Source organism: Podarcis filfolensis (genome assembly GCF_964270895.1).
Source record: "Podarcis filfolensis genome assembly, chromosome: 11".
In the NCBI taxonomy this organism is placed as follows: domain Eukaryota; kingdom Metazoa; phylum Chordata; class Lepidosauria; order Squamata; family Lacertidae; genus Podarcis; species Podarcis filfolensis.
In genome coordinates this window covers 34,058,077-34,070,117 of record NC_139613.1, presented here as the reverse complement: position 1 = coordinate 34,070,117, position 12,041 = coordinate 34,058,077, and positions in this window count along the sequence as shown.

Genomic DNA, 12,041 nt, shown 5'->3' with positions numbered 1-12,041 from the left:
TGCAGAAGAAACCACATTCATCTCTGAAACAGAAGGAATGATTTACTGCTTTCTTTAACTGTGTTTGGATATTGTTGGATTTTCTTAATGACTAAATGAGGAAAGCAACCAGTGCAGAAGGGAGAACAATTTGTCTTGTACTAGAATTAGCCGGTGCAGAAGCCAGAGCTCGTTCTACTGTTGTATTTTTTCATTAGGTCAAGAGTTTCATCAGATAGCGGCTGTCGTCAGCAAAACCTTCCAGACATCATTTCTGTACCAGTCTTGGGAGATAATTGCCACTATAGCAAGTCTGCAGGGACATTCGGAAGGTTTTCATCATTGGTTAACAAAAGGAAAATGGTCTCTCTGAGAAAAAAGAGAGGTCAGTGTTTCAAGATCTTCCTTCATCCCCACATTATATCAAGGGAAAATCTGTACAAATCCAATTGGGTAGTTTTGCTACAATATCAAAGCTGAACAGGAGGTCACGCGAAGCTTCAAAAATCTATACAGAGGATTGTTTGCTTTTCTGTCTAGCAAAAACATGCTACAGGCACTATCTATTAGCTGTGGACTAGTAAGCATTGCATCTCAAAAACGTAAGACAGCTTGCTTCTTAATGCCATGCACACACCATGAATATGACTTAAATATCTCTTTGTTGCATAATCCTGACATTGAACTCCATGCTATTTTTAACAGAAAACTCAAAGATCCACCCTACTCCACCGCCAAAACCGCCTCCCCAACCCAAGTTATTCTAAAAGTGCTTGAAAACTATTATTAATCCACCTCAAATATGCTGGCACACTTTTGCCAAGATATTAATACCGCTATGAGTTTGTGAATACAAGGACAGTTTGGTGGAGAGGAAGTAGACTCTATGAGAGACCCTTTTATGCCTGGATCTAGCACAGCTTCAAATGTTGGAATAGCCAGTCCAGACAGGCCATTAAGAAAACCAAGGAAATGGGGCTTTGTGCCAGATGACAAATGGGTAAGGCTCCTCCTCCAGCACTTAGATATGAAACTAGGCCTGGGTGATGCATCAGAGTTGTCATGACAGAGTCTGAATTTTTAGGGCAAAGTTAGCTGTTATGTGAGCCAGGAAGGGGAGAAAAAGTAGCAAACCGAGCGCAACATATACCTCGGTTTTTGAACATCTCTGTTGATGAACATTTTGGAACTCGAATGCCATAAACCCGGAAGTAAATGCTTCGGTTTTCGAACGCTTTTCAGAAGTCGAACATCCCATGCGGCTTCTGTATTGAGTTTTCCATAAGTAAATGCTTCGGTTTTTGAATGTTTCGGAACTTGAACCATTTTCTGGACTGGATTACGTTCAAAAACCGAGTTACCACTGTACTTGATAATCAGATACAGTAGTGCTAATATTCTTTACTTGGACATCATTATTTTAACCAATGCATAACTGTACTCACTCAACATGCCCATTTTATAATTTTGTTTTTCTCTATTAATTATTATCTGTTATATTTGTTCTCTCTGTTTTATATACATCATAACAGAAAATTATCTTAGTGTGAGACAAGGTTTAGGAAACTCGCCAATTACAAAGGGAGATGAATTGTCTTCTTACTTTTCCAGACACAATGTTTTCATGTTAGAACTCATTTTTAGTGTGTGCACTAGCACACATGCACATGCTACCTATTAATTCCCACCATATCCCCCAAATCCTTTTTAAAACTATGTAGTTGTAGGTCTGCGCTTATTTTGCATTGTTATACTATTTGAGGAACTTGGTACATATCAACGGTAAATCCAATGTAATGGATTGAGTATTCTGTTAACGTGATGAAATACTTAGCAGGTAGATTTCCATTTTTGCGCTTGTATCTGGACTGGTGGGGCTTCTGATGTGATTGCTTAATGAAGCAATTCAGTACTGAAGAAACAGCATATCTTGCATGATATTATTAAAGTGGCATACAAAGCTTAATTAAATCTCTTCAAGCATTCATTTTTACGAGTGGGAGAGAACTTTGAATGTAACAATCAAGGTTGCTATAGTGGATTAGCACAGATAAATTTAGAAGTTGAACAGCATAGATTTTAGCTTTTTCCCCCACTAGGGGGACCTATTGTTATTATACAGCAGCATCTGAAGAAGAAATGAAGGGAAAAAGTGGTCTTTTAACTCTGTCAGTGCATTGACACCTTAAAAGGTATAGAGATTTTCACCCGTTGTAATCTTTGATTTTTTTAGACATCTAATTTTTAAAGTAATCTCAGATTTCTTTACAGCACCACAGACAAAAAGTGAACATTTAAAAATCTACACACGTTTGATCTTTTTTGTGTTCTATAAAATACATTCTTCATAAGGAAAGAAACAGGCATTATGTGAGTTTAACTCACTTCTTTATTTATTTTACTGAGAAAGCTAAGACTGCGCCATTCAACTCATGGACATCCAATAAAAGGAAGTGCCTCTTTGCAGCTCATAGTTAAACTATGGCTCTCATTCCCACAGGAGGCAGTAAAGGCCACCAACCTAGATGGCTTTGACAGAGGATTAGACAAATTTATGGAGGGCAGGGCTGTTGGTGGCTATTAGCCATGATGGCTCTGCTCTGCCTTCACAGCTGGAGGCAGCAATTGTCCAAATACCAGTTTCTAGAGACCACAGGAGGGGAAGGTGATCTTGTGTTCGAATCCCGCTTGTGGGTTTCCTACAGGCATCAGGTTAGCCCCTTTGTGAATAGAATGCTGGACTAGATGGGCCATTGGCCTGATCCAGCAGCATCTTCTTACATTCTTACTTCATCCAGCTGTTTACATGTGAAAAGCGTGTGTGTGTGTATCTCAGTGGCGTGAGTGGATGGAGGGCAAAAGCCAAGGGAAAGACGGTTTCCCTCCTCAACAACAGTTAATGTTTGTGCAAAGTACTGTATATGGTATTCTACCCATAGAATCATGAGCAGAACGGAGAAAATAGCTTCTGTGAGATGGTGCCCAAGAGTACCTCTATTAGGTAAAATTCCAAAATCCATATTAGTGCAAAACTTCTATTAGAGCAATCAAAATGTCAGGAAAATAGTGTGCAATCTTCTACAGGTCTCATGCTTCTGCTTGTGTGAGAGGCTGAATCTAGTTTCCCCTTTCCTTCATTACACTCAGCATAAGGTGTAAAATATTCCTCTGGGAGCAGAATGCATGTTTGCATGCATAAAGGCACCTTCGGATACAATCCATAGCACTCACACACATGTACTTATGTGAAATGCACGTGTGTGTACACTCAAAGTTGGTTGAGAGAGGGCTAGGTTCAGGAACAATGGATTTTTTATTATTATTATTTTATTGTTTCTGAGCCCTAAACAGGTCTGGGGAGAGAGGTTTAAGTTGTTGCTGGTAAACCAAGCAGGCTGCTGCTATCTCATTCTTTTCTGGGCTAAAGTCCAACTCACACAGCAGTTGCAAAGGAAAAGCAAACGCATCGCTAAATTCATCGAGAAATATTTTAACAGTATATAATCTCTGTCAAGATAAAATTGCTTTGTGATTTACATTACAATAAATCCTGACCTTGAAGCGCTGCAGACTAAGCGAAACTGCACTGAGCTTTATCCTCTCACTGAATCAGTGCATGGGAGTTGAAGTACGATGACTGTATCAATCCCACTGTTATGGTATTGGAGCGTTTATGGAGGCAGAATGTTGTACCTCAGTTGCAATGTGCACAACTGATGTAATAATTGTGGTAGGTTAATAAGTAAACTGAAGAAACTCAATGTCACTAGGAATAGAACTTAATTAATGGATAAAATATTAAAAGCTTGAATTTAAACACACACATTTTTTTTTGAAATTTCAGTGGGAATTAGAAATCCAGATTGATTCGAATGCCCACTGTGGGGTAGAAGTGCCATCACATTTTCCTACTTGTGAGGTAAAGCCTTCTTGTGAAAGCACCGCCAAGTGGTACTCTCACAAATTACAACATCCTGGGGGAAAACCATACACTTTAAAGCAGAGGAAAGCAGACAGCAGGTTAGGATCTACTGGTTAATCTTTGGGTAATTTGTACCAGATTGCTGAGTTTTTGTCCCCCAGTTATTTAAAAATAGCAGTGACCAAATGGCACTACCAACACATTAGACAGTTGAAATGAAGAAAGCTTGGAATAACCAGAAACTGATTTTTGTGAAAGTGAGTTCTTTTGTGGAAGAAATGTGAGCTTACTTAAGTTCTGGTACTTAAAACAAGTCCCTGCTCAGAGAACTCCTGATCTTTAATTTTGCACCTGGCTCCAGTTGGTGGAACTGGGGGTTCTAGTAAAACACAAAGTAGATCCTATAAACGTGAAGTCTTCCCTGCTTCAGTGTGCTTTTAGTGAATCTGAGATCATCACAGGGAAACACTTAAACAAGACTAGTTTTTACCTAGGAGCACTGAGGATGCAATATCACTGTGTGGTGACTTGACCCCAAAGAATTAGCATTGGACCTAATCCTCATAAATGGGCCACTCATGGTGCATATAACTGCTCCTTTCTAAGATCCCTTATTGGTTTTTTATTTATTTATACATAGCTTCCAGATTACCTGTCTATTGAGCATCCATCCCGATTTAGTTGAAGGAAGCTTAGATGACATTGCATCAAAGCAAAGTGTTATCCTATACCTTCCAGTGCATTTCATCAGCACTTTCCATATTGCACAAAGTCTGATCTTTTTGGGAAGTAGGTTTGCTGCAGAAGACCTTCCAATCAACTACAACTGAGCAATCTGAATTTGATAGTACTTGACTGAATTCCATTTGAAAATAGGGACAAGCTTGAAGGTTCCTTGGTATAGTTTTTGTGGGAGGAAAATTATATGAATCCTTATGACTCACATGTGTAAATAATAAAAGAATGGGCTGGGTGCCTGGTTTCAAAATGTGGCCCTTTGCACACACTCTTGCGGGAGAGAGCCCCCAGCAGAGTAATAAACAGTCTCAGAATTAAGCAGCAGTATAGTGTGGTTGTTAAACCCTTTGCATACCGCGTTTAGTCTGCTTTAAAGTTCTTGACCCCCTCTCTCTACCCCTTTACTTACTAAATCCAAAGGTGTGATCCATACATTGTTCCATGCAGCAGCAAGCTGAACACAGGTAGATTACTATTGAGTGCAAAATGCACAATATAGTTTCAAAGATGTGGTCTGAACTAGGAGCAAGTTCTGAAAAATCTGTCCTGGTCGGTTACATGGCTGGAAGAAGAAGAAGAGTTTGGATTTGATATCCCGCTTTACCACTACCTGAAGGAGTCTCAAAGCGGCTAACAATCTCCTTTCCCTTCGTCCCCCTCAACAAACACTCTGTGAGGTGAGTGGGGCTGAGAGACTTCAGAAAAGTGTGACTAGCCCAAGGTCACCCAGCAGCTGCATGTGGAGGAGCGGAGACACGAACCCAGTTCACCAGATTACGAGTCTACCACTCTTAACCACTACACCATACTGGCTCTCACTGGAAAAGAGTGAGGAAAGGAAATAGAAGAAACTTCACTTCCTCCCCCACAGAGGAGAGGGGGCATGACCTAGCTGCAGTGGCGTAGCGTGGGTTGTCAGAACCCGGGGCAAGGCAAGTAATTTGCACCCCTAACCCGTGGATTTTCGCCCCCTAACCCTAACCCCCAGATGTTGCGCCCGGTGCAGCTGGCCCCCCCTGCACCCCCCACGCTACGCCACTGCCTAGCTGGGTCTAGGATATAGAACTCTCTGGTCTTAACCCCTTTCTGCTGCAACTAGCATACATACATAGTTATGTTTGACTGCAATCTCTCACAATTTTGTGTTATTACACCTGATAATTTATCCACACCTTTTTCTGACCTGAAGCTTGTCTCAGAGATCCCCAGTGAACACTCTTGCCTGGGAACTGACAACAACCAAAGAGTTGGTCACACTGTGTTACTCAGGTCCAGCAGCTCAGCCTCAGATGCCTTAGTTGATCTGCTGCTTGGCAGGAAGGTTAACTGGTGAAGACTCAAAATGAGGGCAAAGAATGCTGCCTTAATAAACCCGGCACTGTGTTGCTACAGATTATATTTGGAGACCTTTCTGAATGTATCATGCACCTCTATTGAAAACTGTTTTGAGAGCCTCTTCAGACAATGGAGTGTAAGTATTCTAAATCAGGGGTTCCCAATGCTCCATGAGTTTCATTCGGTGCTCCATAGCATGTCTGTAAAACAGAATTAAAAAATGTATATAACACAGCACATAACAATTGCTACAACAGGCAGAAAATTGTTAAATGGTTCACCAAGACCCTCAACATTCTTCAAGTAGTTCATGCAGGAAAAAGTTTGGGAACCACTATTCTAAATAATAAGCAAATTATAATCACCTAGAGATCAACTCACAGATCCAGATCTGCTTCCCATCCACCCATATATTTCTCAACGCAGAGATTTCTGGACACAACAACCTGCTTTAGTGGTGTTGAGAAATAACATACAATATCTGCTTTGAATTTTTAGTTCCCATATTTATATATGCACGCAAAGGCACTCCTATGATTGAAATATATTTAAGGCTATTCAGACTCCCCCAGACTAGCTGAACAGTCTAGACTCTATAATTTTGCATAGAGGGTATCTCATGCTGTGGAACTGACTGCTTGTAGGTGCTTTGAGTGATACTATTAACCACATTACTTCAAATTGTACTGGCAGGGTGGGTGGGGGCAACTGCAACTATTTTTAACTAGCATAAACCGGTCCACCTTGTTATATTTCTTCAAAGGTCTGTTACACTTAAGTTTCATTCTTGATCTCAGACATATGTATGCATGTACATACGTATGTATATATGCGGTGTTTTGAGGAGGTTCACAGTTACATTATTTGCCATTTTTTGTGAGCTCTTTTCGGATTATAATGCAGCTCCACTTATACTGTACATGCTTACTGTGGACATATGCTCACACTAGACAAAATCTGGTAATCGTTTGTCACAGATGGCAATGAGTAATGCTTTTGCTTATTTCACCCACGAAAATCACCCATATAGCACTCATGCAAAACAAGTTCCCAGCAATTCATCTGGTGCAAACAAGAAATGCATTGTGGTGGTATCTTTGTTTCTGTAGCCACTATTATTAGTAGCAATGCTCAAAAGCCAATAACCATCGTAATCAAGGAGGATACAATTACCTACCTTCTCTTCTGGATTCTGTAGCTGGCAGAGAACCAAATAATGCATCTAGCTTTCCTGAGAAATTGTGCCGTCATTTCAATATGTGGTCTCAGATTCCAGCTTCATTGTAATGAATGGAAGCAGAGGTGCGTTGGTCAGACACACCTTGGCCAGGGAAAGAATCTCTTTCTTCTCCTGTACTCGGTGGGACTGGGTGAGCAACTTGTCTGTATGATGAGCAGCAGCATACTTGCCCCTCAGAGCTCACAGATATGACTCAACTGCCTATTTAGGGCATGGGGGACAGAGCACTTTTTAATGGATTGCATTCAGTGGCATCATCCTGCCAGTGTAAAGCCCATACTGTTAGTGCAACTGGCAAATCCAATGGCTGGATTCCACTTTTGTAAGATGTTGTGCATCCACTAAGGTGCATGGTGGAATTTATTGCAGTTTATCCCACTTCTTTCTCCAAGGAGCTCCAGGTGGCAGACACTAGGGCTTGTGCAACTGCCAGCACAAACAAACAGAAACCACGGGTGCAACTAGGCAAACTCTTCACCGTTTGGGAGTAATGTTAGGACTGATGTTACCCAATACTTTGCTCTTCTTTATCACTTTCCTCTGGGTGCTTGTATTTACTTTTCCTGTAAAACAAACAAATATCATTATGCCCTTTTGCCGACAAACTTTTGCTTTACTTGAGAGGCAAATTGTAACGAAGCCACAAAATCTCCAAATGGCTGGATTTCTCACAGAGTTCCACTTTGAAGGAGGTGGTGACACCCTTGGGATGATGAGCCAAGTCAGGGGTGAAGACAGTTTGTTAAGCAGGATGCCATCTTTTGTGACTACCTGCCTACTTCATCCTGATGGCACCTGCCATATAGACAACAGCTGTGGATTCTTAACCTGAACTTCCCTAACAAACGGAAGGAGTGTTTAGGAAATAAAACGATGGGAGCTGAACTGAGACAGAATGGCCTGTGGGCTCCGTTTCCTTAGATGAGAGGTTAAATAAAGCCTTGTCATTTCCCCAAGCTGTCTATGTGAGAGCAAACACAGTGACTGTTTCCACATGTTTTGGAATACTTGAGCTGAATGAGATGAAGGTCTGGAGCTCAATGGTAGAAGAACTGCATCCAGAATGTCCTACGTCCAGCAACCTCAGGTATGGCTGGGAGTGTCTGTCCCCTTGTCTGAAAGCCCAGAAAGTCATTGCAGGCAATACTGCACTAGATGGACTGGCTCAGTACAAAGTAGCTTCCTATATTGTTGTTATTATTTTTTAAAGTTTTTATTTATACTTTTCAAATTTATACATTTCATTAATTTTACAGTCATTTTAACATTTCAAAGTTTGACTTCATTCCCTCTCTTTCTGCGGTTCCTTAAATTTATTTTTTAAATATCTTCTGCATATCCAAATTCATTTAATTTGCTCATTTAATTATCTACTTTAAATATATACAGTACCCTTATGATGCTACAGGTTATTACAATAATCCTGTCAATGTTTTTACCTGTTTGCAACTTATCTGTAAATATTTAATAAACCATTTCCATTCTTTTATAAAAAGTTTGTTATCTTGTTTTCTTATTCTTCTGGTTAGTTTCACCATTTCTGCATATTCCATAAGTTTTTGTACCCATTCTTCCTTTGCTGGAACTTCTGCTTCTTTACATTTTTGGGTGAGTAGCATTCTTGCTGCTGTAGTAGCATACATAAATAAATTTCTATACAATTTAGGTAGTTCTGTCCCTATAATTCCCCAAAGAAAAGCTTCTGGGTTTTGTTTTGTTTTTACAAAGGTTATTTTGAACATCCCTTTCCATTCATTATATATCATTTCCCAGTAATCTTTAACCTTACTACAAGACCACCACATATGATAAAAAGAATCTTCCTTCTCTTTACAGTTGTTTTATTTAGATTTATACATTTTTGCCAGTTTACTCGGTGTTAGAAACCAATGATATATCATTTTCATATAATTTTCTCTTAAACCATAACATGCTGTAAATTTTATATCCATATTCCACAAACGTTCCCATGCTTCCATGTCTATATTATGACCGATATCTATTGCCCAGTATATCATTGAGGATTCTGCTTGCTCATCTTTCCTATGTTCTTAACAGGATGTAAGGGCAGCTCCAGATGTTACTTGGTGTGTCAATCAAGAGGAGAGCCTCCTGGGAACTGGACCATTATGAGAAGCAGGAGCTGACAGAAAATAATAAGATATTTAAACACAATCTGCACAAGATAACTAAAGTGAAAACATTAATGGGTGTGCATTGCAAAATATTTGCTCATGTGTTCATGAGTTCACTATTGACAGCTAATCTCAAAAACCACAGACAGTATTCAGTATTTCCCCATTACACCTTGGTGATGGACTCCTACTACTAGAGCAACACCATGGAATGCAGCCGTTCCCCATGATGCTAAAGATGGCCCTTGAAACAAAAGCACTCAAAAACAAATGATCTAAGACCACAAGGGTAAGAGCATAATGTAATCTTAAAGTAACATAATAATAATAATAATAATAATAATAATAATAATAATTATTATTATTATTATTATTTATACCCCGCCCATCTGGCTGGGCTTCCCCAGCCACTCTGGGCGGCTTCCAAAAAAAAAATATTAAAATACCATCATACATCAAACATTAAAAGCTTCCCTAAACATATGGCATTTTCAATGTATTTATTTAATACATATATGTACCAGTTAATACCAGGACAGTCTCTAAGGCAGGTGTCAGCAAACTTACTGCGCCTCAGGCCGGTGTCTCCAGTGCCGACCGCACAGCAGGCCGGAGGGCGGGGGAGCGCATGCCCATACGCGTGTGCACACACTATTTCCGGTGCACATCCGGGTCGGAGGAGCACCAGAAATAGCTTGTGCACATGTGCAAGGGCCTCCTCCGACCCGGATGTGCACCGGAAATAATGCTTGCGCATGCACAAATAATGCTTGTGCATGTGCACAAGCTATTTCTGGTGCTCCTCTGACCTGGAAGTGGGCAGCCAGGCAGCGCAGCGCTGGTAAGAGCGGGTGGCATCAGCGGGGGGTGGGGGTGGGGGTGCCGCAGGCCGGATAAACAAGTCCCTCAGGCCTTATCCAACCCACAGACCTTTGTCTGGGGACCCCTGCTCTAATGGTTTCCAAAAATAGCATGTGTATTGGGTTCTATCCAACAAATCATCCTATTCATGCAAGGACTTCTGCTTGGGCAACAGAACTGTCCCCCTCTCCTCATGTGCCCTATGTGTGCCGCCTCAACTGCTCTGGAGGGACTTGGGGAACATCCAGTACACATTTGGGGGGATTGCAGGAGGAGAAGAGGAAGTTCCAGTGCACAAGTCTTTGCATGAATGGGATGATTTGGTTGGGTACACACACACACACACACACACACAGAGAGAGAGAGAGAGAGAGAGAGAGAGAGAGAGAGAGATGGCCACCGAGCTTTAAAGTTCATACAGTAATCCCACAATTTATGTACATTTAACTTGTATGCATTCAGTGTTACATGCTTGGCGTGCATGCGCGCGCGCACACACACACACACACGAACACTGTATATATGTATGTGGAAAAGGGACAGGCATCCAGGAAAAATGGCAACCCACCCACCATTGAACCCAATGTGTTTTGACTGTATGAGATTTTGGCTTTAGGCTTACTGTAGCTACATCTCTCTATCTTTTCTTCACCCAGTTGACAGTTTTGTGCTTTACTGGTAAATTACATTAGAAAAAAAATCTACAACAATGCAAATTGTTGATGTATTGTGTGTTGCTGTTTTAATCCCTGAGCTTATTTTAAGCTCAGTGTGCCGTTGGCAACTAACGGAGTGCAAAGTGAGCACTGGCATTATAGAACGTGGTCTCCCCTCTTAACTTCCTGAACGGTACCATAGCTAGATCTTTAAATTGGTTTCTGTGGTCATCAACTACAAAGAGCAAAAGAAATTGCAGCGATGTCTTAGACTGCCTGGGTATTTTTAGATGCTTTGTGGGATATGTATCAATTACTTGATAGCATAGAGTTAGTAAAGAATGCACAAGATACATTTAGTATCCTTTGAGTGTATTTTAAGAGCATTTGGTCCAGACGTTTAATATATAATTTACTGGATTGCAAGTTACATCATTATAATGCTACATGTTGGGAAAGCAACCAAACTAAAAGTCTTTGAAGTGTGAACTGGTATGAAGATACATTCTGGGCGGTGGAGGGGGGTGATTTCTTTTTCTTTCTTTTTTAAAACAGTCTTTGGAGAAGAAGAAGAAAAGATTATTTGCTTCCTGCCAATATTTCTGAACTTAGAAGGGGAAAAAATCATCTGTATTTTTATCTCTGACATACTGCACACTAGTGACATTTATATGTCCAGGAACTTCCCAAGGACTTTCAAAAGAATGGGCAAAATTGTTGTCCTTCAAAAGAAAAACAAAGAAAAGAAGCAGACACAGAAGTAAAAACTAAGCATGATTGCAGCATATGAGAATGGAAAGATGTTTTGCTTTATAAGGACTACTCAGACACCGATATTTTGTTCCCACCCCCTAATCGGCCTTAGAACTGATTAACTATGCAACATGGTAAACGTACGGCTCCAGTCTGAACGAGGTATAATATGAAAGCAGAGCAGGTGAGGTGGTGTTCTGAGGACCCTGGAACCAGCCTCTGCACAAAACCTATTTTACCCCTTTCATAACTTGCAGCATTGATCATCACACAATTCTCCCAGCTGATATAGGGAGTTTCCATGCCAGTGCTTCTCATTTCTGGTGTTGGCTACCATGGGATCCAACCAAGTCCCTCAGGCACTTCCCAAAAGCTTGTCCTTGTCATGGCTCACTCTTGATGCATCCTGTCTCCCATGGCAG